This window comes from Amblyomma mixtum, chromosome 10 (genome assembly GCF_055824585.1).
Source record: "Amblyomma mixtum isolate Tamu chromosome 10, ASM5582458v1, whole genome shotgun sequence".
NCBI classification, from domain to species: Eukaryota; Metazoa; Arthropoda; class Arachnida; order Ixodida; family Ixodidae; genus Amblyomma; species Amblyomma mixtum.
This window is the reverse complement of record NC_143021.1, coordinates 176,800,775-176,811,686: the sequence shown is the minus strand read 5'-3', so window position 1 is coordinate 176,811,686 and position 10,912 is coordinate 176,800,775.

Genomic DNA, 10,912 nt, shown 5'->3' with positions numbered 1-10,912 from the left:
GCCAAAGCCGCTGGCCGAGGTTGCGGATGGATGGACGGACGGACGGACGGACGGACGGGAGAGCCCCCTTTGAAACAGAGTGGTGGTAATTGCCACCTTGCTCAGCTTTGCTTTCTTTATTTTTTCTTAGTTTTGTTTTTACTTTTTTTCTTTTTTTTTTATTCGCGGCAGCGGCGTGGCGTGGATCCGCTGGGACAGCAGCGACGAGCTGAGTTAGGCCCCAGTTTTCTCTCCGTCTGGCATGACGTCACAACAGAGGTCGAGCTAAAGGTGAAACGTGGAACCGCCGGGACGACGCTGAAGGCTCAAAACCTAGCGCAGTATTGCTTTCGCAATAAACGAGAGGGAAAGAGATGCCCTAGTGGAGGTCTCCGGAATAATTTCGACCACCTGGGGATCTTTAACGTGCACTGGTGGTCGAAGTTATTCCGGAGACCTCTACTACAAAAGTACGAAACGGTGCATTGTTACGGCAGCCACAAGCGAAATTCGGCAGCGGCCAGTAATTGTAAGCATACCTCTTTGTGGGCTACTGGGAGTAGATTTATTGCAGGAGGCTGACAGGCGCCGCTTCCGAGCTCTGCAGGATCCGCTGGTAGCGCGTCTGCGCAAAGTGGCGGTGCAGACCGCGCGGTAGACGTAATGGATGAGCAGCCGAGCTCTTTAGTTGTTGTTGCTAGAACGCGAGTCGACGACTACAAGCGCCTCAAAATGTCTTCATAGGCAGTAAAGGGCAGGCATTTGTGACACTGCTTTCAAAAGGACGCCATGGACTGCAGCCCTTGTACTTTCTAGAGAAGTGTATACGTCTCAGCTTTCCCCCCAAAACTGCATGTCTTCAGAATGGTATGTTTCAGCGAAGGTGAACCACAATTTTTAAATATAAGCTTTTTGAGGTATAAACACGGCTTCTGCGGCTGATATACCAGTGTTGCTGGACGTCAGAAAACAGGCCATACATGCTAACTAGTAATCTATAGTCAACTAATTTCTAATGTTGAGTCTTCAACTATTAGGAGTCTATTTGCAATTAAAGATCCGTATACGGCCGCTGGTAGCAGCCGTATCGCTTTTTAGAATTTTGAAAAAACTTATCTTCGGCGCTGTGGCTCAGTAAATTTCGGCCATCGCTCTCGAGTTTCAAACATGGCGCGTGTTTGGCGCGCACGCTGCAACGCCCACCTCTTTGCGTCATTCTGTTGCCCACCTGGGACGTAACATACTCGTTAGCAACGAGTCTCGCAGCGCGGGCGGGAAAACGAAGGCCACATGACCAGAGGCGTCACTGAGGTCAACGGCACCCTGTGCACTGACCCATGCGTCACCCACCTCCCATGCAAATCACCTTATCTCCTGCTTCAACATGAAAATGGCTGGGCGCTAAACCACTGATCATTCAGTAAAATGTCACTCATTCCCTATATTGATATGGTTATTTTTTTAGTGTGGCACTAATTAACACGGTTACAACCAAAAATCTTGCGGGAAGCCTCGGAGTAACTCGGGTAAGCTCGGATTAGTTCGGAGGAGCGTCGCGCCAGCTGCAGCCAATGGGAGGATGCTCGGGTAAGTTCGGAAGGTTGTCGCGCCACACCCTTCTTCTTCTTACACACCCTCCTCACATGCCCCACCTTCCCTCATCCCCCATCACCAACCGCGGCGGAGTCTTACTGGGAGTCTCTTCTGACCAGCTCGTCCGCTCAAGACCAGCGCCGGATCATCTCCAGCGCTCACAGAAGGATTGCGCTCCAGGGGCTATCCTTCGAGTTGTAAGGGTGCCTCCTCTTCACATTGAGGAGGCATCCAAGTGCCATGTAGGGGGCTTCGCCCCCACGATTTTCATCATTGGCAATAAAAGTTTCCACCACCACCGCTGCCACGTGCAGATAGAGGAGAGTTGAAAGCTATAAGAGGAAAGAGTGAAAGAACAGGCTCGCGTCGCAACAACCGCGTCCGCCCAAGAAGGCTGTAACAGATACCCCTATAACTCGCCCCCGTAATACAAATTGTTGTTGACGTCGTCAATTGTTGGGACCGCAAGAAGGTTGGCAAATTGGTAAATTGGTTTTTGAGGAAAGGAAATGGCGCAGTATCTGTCTGACATATCGCGGTGGACACCTGAACCGCGCCGCAAGGGAAGCGAAGAAGGTGGGAGTGAAAGAAGAAAGAGGTGCCGTAGTGGAGGTCTCCGGAATAATTTCGACCACCTGGGGAAGAAGGTTGGTTGGTTGGATTTTGAGGAAAGGAAATGGCGCAGTATCTGTCTCACATATCTCTCCGTACTCCTGAACCGCGCCCTAAGGGAATGGAGGAAGGTAGGAATAAAAGAAGAAAGAGGTGCCGTAGTGGAGGTCTCCGGAGTAATTTCGACCACCTGGGGAACTTTAACGTGCACTGACATCGCGCAGTACACGGGCCTCTAGAATTTCGCCTCCATCGAAATTCGGCCAGAAACAGTTACTGCGTGATTTCCTTTCCTCGAAAACTAATTTTCGTATTAGTGGTAGTGGTGGTTTTGTTTAAAATAATAATGAAAAGAATGAGAATATTTTTGCTAGCCCCGGCCTCTTAAATTAATTTTTTTAGGAAAGGAAATAGCGCAGTATCTGCGTCATATCTCAGTGGGCGCCTGAACCAATAATAAAAGGAAGGAAAAGATTTTTGCTAGCCCGAGCATCTTAAATTAAATTGGTTTTTTGAGGAAAGGAAATTGTTTCTGTCATCTCGGTGGACACCAGAACTGCGCCGCAAGCGAAAGAAGAAAGGTACCGTAGTGGAGGTCTCCTCCAGAAAAAATTGGCTGTGGCTTAGCTCGGCTATGCCAGGATATACGTAGCGCAAGCTAAGGCATAGCTTGGTTAGCCTTTGTTAACCTTGATTGCAAGTCCACGTAAGTCTGGTTGTCTGTATAGCTATGTTGTTGTGGCGGCGAGGCGCGCGGTGTGATGTCATGCCAGATGTCCGCCAGCTGCGGCGGTTGTTAAGCAACGGCTCAAGGTCGGTCTCAGTGCCTCCTCGGAGCACCGCCACAGCGAAATCGCAAGTTCGTGGTGGTGGTGGTGGTGGAACTTTATTTCCAGCGGATATAGAGGAGCGACCCGAAGTCGCCCCCCGCTTAAACGGCGGCCGCTATCCCTTGGGCAGCGGCGGCGTCTTCAGCCAGCTGGAGGAGCTTGATCTGTGTCTCCGGGTCGGGGCTGAGCAATAGAGCCTCCCAATGATCAGAGTCGGTAATGGATTGATTCGTGGGTAGGGACTGCGGGCAGTTCCAGATCATATGATTTAGATCGGCTTTGGCATCACAATTTTTGCATTTGTCTGAGTACAGTCCATCCGAATAGAAGCTACACAATTGGGGATTTGGATAGGTTTTAGTTTGAAGTTTACGCCAGGCTTTGGCCTGTTGCTTGGAAAGCGTTTTATCTGCTGGGGGAAATCTGAGTCTTGCAAGCCTGTAGTGCTGCAGGATTTCTCTGTAAGAAAACAACCGGGCGGGTGGACTGCACGACCCAGCTCGGCGGGATAGTTCTCGAGCTAGGTTATGAGCCGCCTCATTACCAGCAAGGGCGGCATGAGCAGGCGTCCAGATTAGGCGAATGCGCCGCGTGGGCTGATAATTTAGCAGAATCCGTGCTGCTTGTGGAGAGATTCTTCCAAACGTGTAGTTACGTATTGCCAATTTTGAGTCGTGGCCAAGTTCGTGTGGCTTTCGCTACACAAATTGGCAGTGGCTTAGCTTGGCTATGCCAGGATATACGTAGCGAAAGCTTGTTACCAGGCACGCGGCACAGCTGGCGAAGCGAGCGGAGGCGAGCGCAACGACGAGGCAAGAGGTGTGACGTCATACCAAACCGTGGCGGTGGCTCCGCGGCGAGGCGCGCGGTGTGACGTCACGCCAGATGTCCGCCAGCTGCGGCGGTTGCTAGGCAACGGCTCAAGGTCGGTCTCTGTGCCTCCTCGGAGCACCGCCACAGCGAAATCGCAATTTCGTGGCCAATGTAGCTTTCGCTACAATAATCTCGACCACCTGGGGGCCGTTAACGTGCAACTGACATCGCACAGCACACGGGCGCCTTTTGCGTTTCGCCTCCATCGAAACGCGGCCGTCGCAGTCGGGTTCTCCCATTGCTACGGGAAGCACCTGAGCTGTGGCAGTGGAAATAAAGGGATAGCAGGCAGGCTGTAGAAACGAAATGAAAGAGATGAGGGGACAGTTAGAAACGATAGGAGGGTTAGAGGTACACTGTACAAGCAATCAATTTACATTTTAACATTGGTTTGGTTTGGTTAATGGGGTTTAACGTCCCAAAACAACTAAGGCTATGAGAGACGCCGTAGTGAAGGGCTCCGGAAATTTCGACCACCTGGGGTTCTTTAACGTGCACTGACATCGCACAGTACACGGGCCTCTAGAATTTCTCCTCCAAAGAAATTCTGCCGCCGCGGCCGGGATCGAACCCGCGTCTTTTGGGTCAGCAGCCGAGCACCATAACTGTATCGATCGCTTCATGCAGAGACGCGACACATCAGTAGCTAGGCCAGAAAAGACCCCGGTCCTTTATTGCGCATAGATTTATAGCTGCGGCTGCAGCGAGGGAAAGGGAAAGGAAGAAGGGGCGTTGACATGTTATCAGGCCGCTTGCTTGATAGCCACATCTGATACATCTTCTTTCCTCTGTGAAAAGATCAGTTTTGACAAAGCTCTAAGAAATCTGCCGAAACTTGTGATCATAAGTCAGCCGTTTAGGTTCCATGCGTGGCCGGGTTGTCCTGCGTGGAATGGCTGGCATGGTTGATCCAGTAGCTGCACCTGATGCTGTGAGCTGCGTGCTTGTGGCAAGTCCATCACGTGGCAAGTCCATGCTTGATCCACCAGCTGCACCTGATGCTGTGAGCCGAGTGCTTGTGGCAAGTCCATCACGTGGCTCACCCTGTTCATCGGCGGTACCATGACTTGAAGTTCTTGTAGCCTCGGAGCGGATGTCCACGTCGTCGTCGCTGTCATCGATGACGTTGTAGTGCTCTTGGGTTCGCAGCAGATGTTGCCTATTACGCCTTAGAAGACGGTCGTTGTCCATTCTCACGATGTGGGATCGTGGAGCCACCTTCTGGAGAACCATCGCTTTGCGCGACCATTGGCGGTCGTCACGAACCCGCACCGTGTCTCCTTGCTGCAGTGGAGGCAGTAGTTTGCCCTTGGACGACTGGCGGTGCTTGACTACCGGGCGCTCCTGTTCGACGCTGCATTCAGGCAGAGTAGTGCGCAGCCGACGACCCTGCAACAATTCTCCCGGTGATTGTCCGTCCTCTAATGGGGACGCGCGATATGATAAAAGACCCATCCAGAAGTCGTCACGAGACTCTGCAGTTTTCTTCATAATGCGCTTGACTATTTGTACTCCTTTCTCGGCCAAACCATTCGACCGCGGAAATTCAGGGCTCGAAGTAATATGGACAAAGTCATAGCGCCGTGCAAACTCCGCGAACTCTTGGGAAGCAAACTGAGGTCCGTTGTCGGTACACACTTGGGCAGGAATTCCGTACCGCGCAAAAATAGACGCAACCTTTGTAATGACTTCGCGCGCAGTGGTGACGGCGAGTTTCTCAACGTCTGGAAAGTTTGAATGCGCATCAAACACCACTACGTACATGTCCCCAGCGAAATGAAAAAGGTCGATTCCCACCCGGTGCCATGGCACCTTGGGTGTTGGCCACAAAATAAAAGGCTCAGAAGCTTGCTTGTAGGCGTACTTTTGGCATGCGCTGCATTTGCGAATGAGCGTTTCAATGGCACTGCCCATTCCTAGCCAGAAGATCAGGCCCCGAGCTCTGGCTTTACTTTTATTCAGCCCAAGATGTCCCGCGTGCAACCTCTGCAGCATCTCCACTCTCATTGTCTTCGGTACGACAATTTTGCATCCTTTCAGCAGTATTCCATCAATTTCCGATAGTTCTGCTGCAAATGGCTTTAACTCTCCTTCAATCTTAGTTCCTTGTGCCATCTGCTCCAAGACTTTGCTCAAGTATGGATCCGCTAAAGTCTCACTTTGCAGGCGCCGTTTTGTTGGTGTGCTTACTATGCTTGAGAGGACCTGTACAGCATGAACGTCGACGTCTTCGGTTGACTCCAGGACGGCACGGACGGCAGGAGCACGGGACAGCATGTCCGCTAACAGCAGGTCCTTGCCCGGAACAAACTGGAGTTCGTAGTCATAACGAAGAAGACGAATAAAGAAACGCTGCAGCCTTGGTGGCATATCTCCGATTGCCTTTTTCGCGATTGCCAGCAAAGGTCTGTGATCCGTTTCAATGACAATTTTGCGGCCATATACCAGCTGGTGAAACTTTTCACATGCGAAAACAATGCCCAGGGTTTCTTTCTCGATTTGCGAGTACCGTGTTTCGCTATCGGTGAGCGCTCGCGAAGCGTACATGACTGGGCGCCACTCACTGCCATGCTTCTGCAACAATGCTGCGCCTAACCCTAGCCCAGATGCGTCAGCCGAAATTTTGGTTTCTTTCCTCGCGTCGAAGAAGGCCAGCACAGGAGGCGTTGTTAATGCTTCGCAGACCTCTTTCCACTCACGCTCATGAGCCGAACTCCAGTCAAAAACGACGTTCTCCTTCACCAAGCTGCGAAGTAGGGACGTTTTATCGCTCAGTCGAGGCACGTACTTGCGGAAATAGTTAACGACTCCAAGCATTCTGCGTACTGCACTTTTGTCATTCGGGTGTGGCATAGCTTGAATGCTTGAAATTAGATCAGAACTCGGCAGTATGCCATGTTCACTGATAACGTCTCCAAGAAATGTTATTTCCTTCACACCGAAGGCACACTTCTCACGGTTGAACGTAAGACCAGCTTCCTCTGCCCTTCTCAGTGCTGCTCGCAAGCGCTCATCATGCTGCTGTTTACTGAGCCACCGCGGCGGCCTTACATTTTAACATATCGTTGCGGGTGGTGTCATACGGTTTCTCATCCCATATAGCATACGCCCCTTAGGTTGAGGGCTAGCTCGCGACAGGCATTCGAACCGAATGCCCGAGTGTTTCTGGTGGAATTAGCGTTCGGAGGTGCCTGTACATTTCATAATATTAGCCTTGCCCATATCCTTCGCACCATGGCCACCGCGGAATATGGGCCACGCACATGGCGCTACGTCCAAGCCTCCTTAACACAACAAACGGGTGAGATCCAAATCGGCACTATGTCACCACCTCCATTCTCCCTACCCAAACTGGGCACTCCACAAGGGGCCGTTCTTTCTCTCCCCCCCCCTCCTATTTAATGTGGTCCTAGGCCCGCTGGTCAAACAACTCACCAACTCACCTCCGCGCGGCAATATACGCTGACGACGTCAATGCGATTTGGCGCGGGGACACCCCCCTGCCAATCGAATGGAAAACTGCTTTGGTCACTTTTATTCCTAAAGCTGGCAAACCAATTGACACAGATAACCTCCGCCCCATCTCTCTCACCTCATGTGTAGGCAGACTAATGGAGACGATGGTGCGGGATCGGTTATCTACATATCTTGAACACAAACAAGTCTTTGCGAGCACCATGTTCGGATTCCGCCCACACAGGTCCGCACAGGATGTTCTCCTGCAACTCAATCGGGAAGTCCTTGACCCCCTCGAATGCCCCCATAATGACCGGGTAGTAGTCGCCTTGGATCTTAAAGGGGCATTTGACAATGTAACATATGAGATCATACTCACTAACCTAAGTCACACCGACTGTGGCCTCAACACATTCCAATACATAAGCCAATTTTTAATGGATCGTCAATCCTACATTCGAATTCAAGATAGAGACCATGGTCCTTACCTACTCGGCACGCGGGGAACCCCTCAAGGCGCAGTACTTTCCCCGCTGCTCTTCAATCTGGCCATGATGCACCTGCCGGCCCAGCTGAGTGGTGTCGCCGGCGTGCAGCACGCCCTGTACGCCGATGACATCACTCTGTGGGCCACGCAGGGCAGCACAGGAGACATTGAAACCAGCCTGCAAACAGCGGCGACGATAGAAGACCGCTACGCCCGCCGCTGCGGTCTTCAATGTTCCCCTCAAAAATCGGAATTTGTGCACCTCCGCCCCTCACAGAAGTGCACAACTAAAATATCTCTCTCTCTTGAGAGTGGTACCATACGCGAAAGTGATGAGATACGGGTACTCGGACTCTACATCCACAAACACAGGCGGCCAGACACTACATTGGCCAAACTCCGTAAGGTGGGGGACCAGGTGGGCCGCATGGTCCGCCGGGTTTCCAACAAACGCGGAGGGTTACGAAGTAAGGATGCCTTGCGGCTGGCAAACGCCTTCGTAACTAGTCGAATTCTCTATTCGACTCCTTATCTCCACCTACGGAAACAAGAGGAGGACGCCCTTGAGGTCATCCTTCGCAAAATTGTTAAACGTGCCCTTGACCTCCCCATCACTACTTCAAACAGCCGGCTTATGGCTCTTGGGGTGGTGGATACTTTCCGGGAGCTACGGGAGGCGCACCTTACAAACCAGTACACGCGCTTGTCGCTAACGGAGTCGGGTCGCCGCCTTCTTGCTCGACTCCATATCCAACACACCCCTCCAATGGAAGACAGGTTTCGCATCCCGGAACTGTGGAGACGTGCCCTCCACGTGCGGCCTCTTCCAGCAAGCATGTCACATGAAGACCATAATGGTCGGCGCCTGGCACGAGCGGAAGCGCTAGCCCGATATTATGGCAAAAAAACAGGTGTATACTACGTGGACGCCTCCGGCCCTCACCACGGGGGATGGTACACGGCCGCGGTAGTTCACAACAGCAACACAGTTAACGGCCTAACTTTCAGAGCCCGCAGTGCAACACAAGCAGAAGAGGTCGCGATTGCTCTCGCGGCCTCACATTCCAATTCAAAATACATAATCACCGACTCGCGAGGGGCCTGTCAGAACGTCGAACAAGGCTGCACTCCCTCATAGCCTATCGAATATACCAAAATTGCATACGGGATACGGACCCCGCACACCGTTACCTCATATGGGCCCCTGCTCATCAGGGGTTGGCAGGAAACGAGGCAGCAGACGCAGCCGCCCGCGCGCTCTCTCACCGGGCTGTTTTCTCCTCCCCATCCGATCAGGAACCCGATTTTAATCCGGTCTATACATTCAAAGATATTACAACATATTATCAAAATTGTCATCGCCTTTACCCTAGCCCATGTAAAGGCCTGAAGAAGGCGGATGAGCGGCTCCTGCTCCGCCTTCTCACCAATACATTGCTGTGCCCGACAGCGCTAAAACATTTTGACCCCTCCTTTAGCGGCAGCTGCCCACACTGTAGTGCAGTGTCTTCTGACACCTATCACATGGTGTGGGCCTGCCCCTCCAACCCCGCTATTCCCCCCAACCCAACCCGGGAGGACTGGGAGGCGACCCTGCTCGGCTGCCACGACTGACAGGCCCAACAAGCCTTAGTCAGGAGCGCCCGGGCGGCGGCAACCGCCACTGGGGTCCCATACTAGGGACCTCCACCCACCTAGTGTTTGTAAGGATCGGTCCCTTACGGGCTGATCCAAACATACCTCCTGTTCATTCGTAATAAATGTTTTCACCCCCACCATCACCTTATAGACGACTGAAGGCTCCATAGGGGAAGCGCAAGAGACTTTGCAATTGGCAGTTGATATCATCACCTCAAACCTGACCAATATGGGCCTTAAGTGTGCCCCGCTCAAATCGGAACTGCTGATGATTAGACCACATCCCCGAGCTAGCCACTGGTTCCCACAATACAGTGACCGAATTAATAGAGGCTCAACGCACCAACCAATTAGTCCGTCTGAGTCGCACGGAAACAGGACAATGCCTGGCCCGAGAACTCTCCTCCCGGACCCCGGATGATCAGGCACCCAACCCTGCACAAGAAGCCCCATCGGTCCTCTCTACATATCACCAAATCACATTTTACAAATTCAGCCGCATGACACTGCCACCACCCCACAGTACCTTGTCGCCCTTATCCAGCGCCACATGGCGACAATTACAGACAGGCTGCTTTATTTCGCCCCACCGTCTCTCATGCTTCCACCCCACCTTTCCTCCTGATTGTATCACCTGTGGCGTGCCCAGATCCACACTTTTCCACTACCTTTGGGAATGTCCTTCCACAAAGGCAGTACCCCCCATCCCCAATCCCACTCATTCTTCCTGGGAGGCTGTTTTACGGACCGCTCAGCCCGCCGGCCAGAAATGACTGGTGGATCGGGCTTTACGTGAAGCACAAGCCCGTGGACTCCTGGAAAAGTAGGGGACCACGCTGGAAGATTTTTTTTTGTGTAATAAAGTTTTTTCCATCCATCCCGAGATCCACGCATGCACCTCCGAATGCACGACGACCACATAGCACTGGTCAAGAGACTCAAGGTCCTTGGACTCTGTATAAAAGACACATTGGATGCAACCTTCTGTGTACAACTCCTAGGCAAGCAAACCAAACAAATCGCGGGCCTTATCCGCAGAGTGGCCACACGCAACCACGGCCTGTCGGAGAGGGAAATCCTTAATATGTCAGACGCCCTCATCACCAGCCGCTTGACTTGTCACCTTCTATATCACTTGCTCACGAAAACGCAACGAGCTGATGTACTTATTAGAAAGGCGGCCACCTAAGCGCTCCGTCTACCACTATCTGTTAGCACAAATCGCTTACTCGCAACGGGGAAAAAATGGAGGACGTTTAAGCTTCGCCTTTAAGAGTGGAACACGACAAGCGAGTTGCAGCGCTGCCAGGGAGTCCATGGAACGCCATCGCCCGTTCGGCACGACGCCTTGCCCGGTGGACAAATCGCTCGAAGTCTATAGTGTGTACCTCAGCGATCTGTTCTAAACCCCCACGAAACAAGATGCGAGTTGAAGTCCCCAACA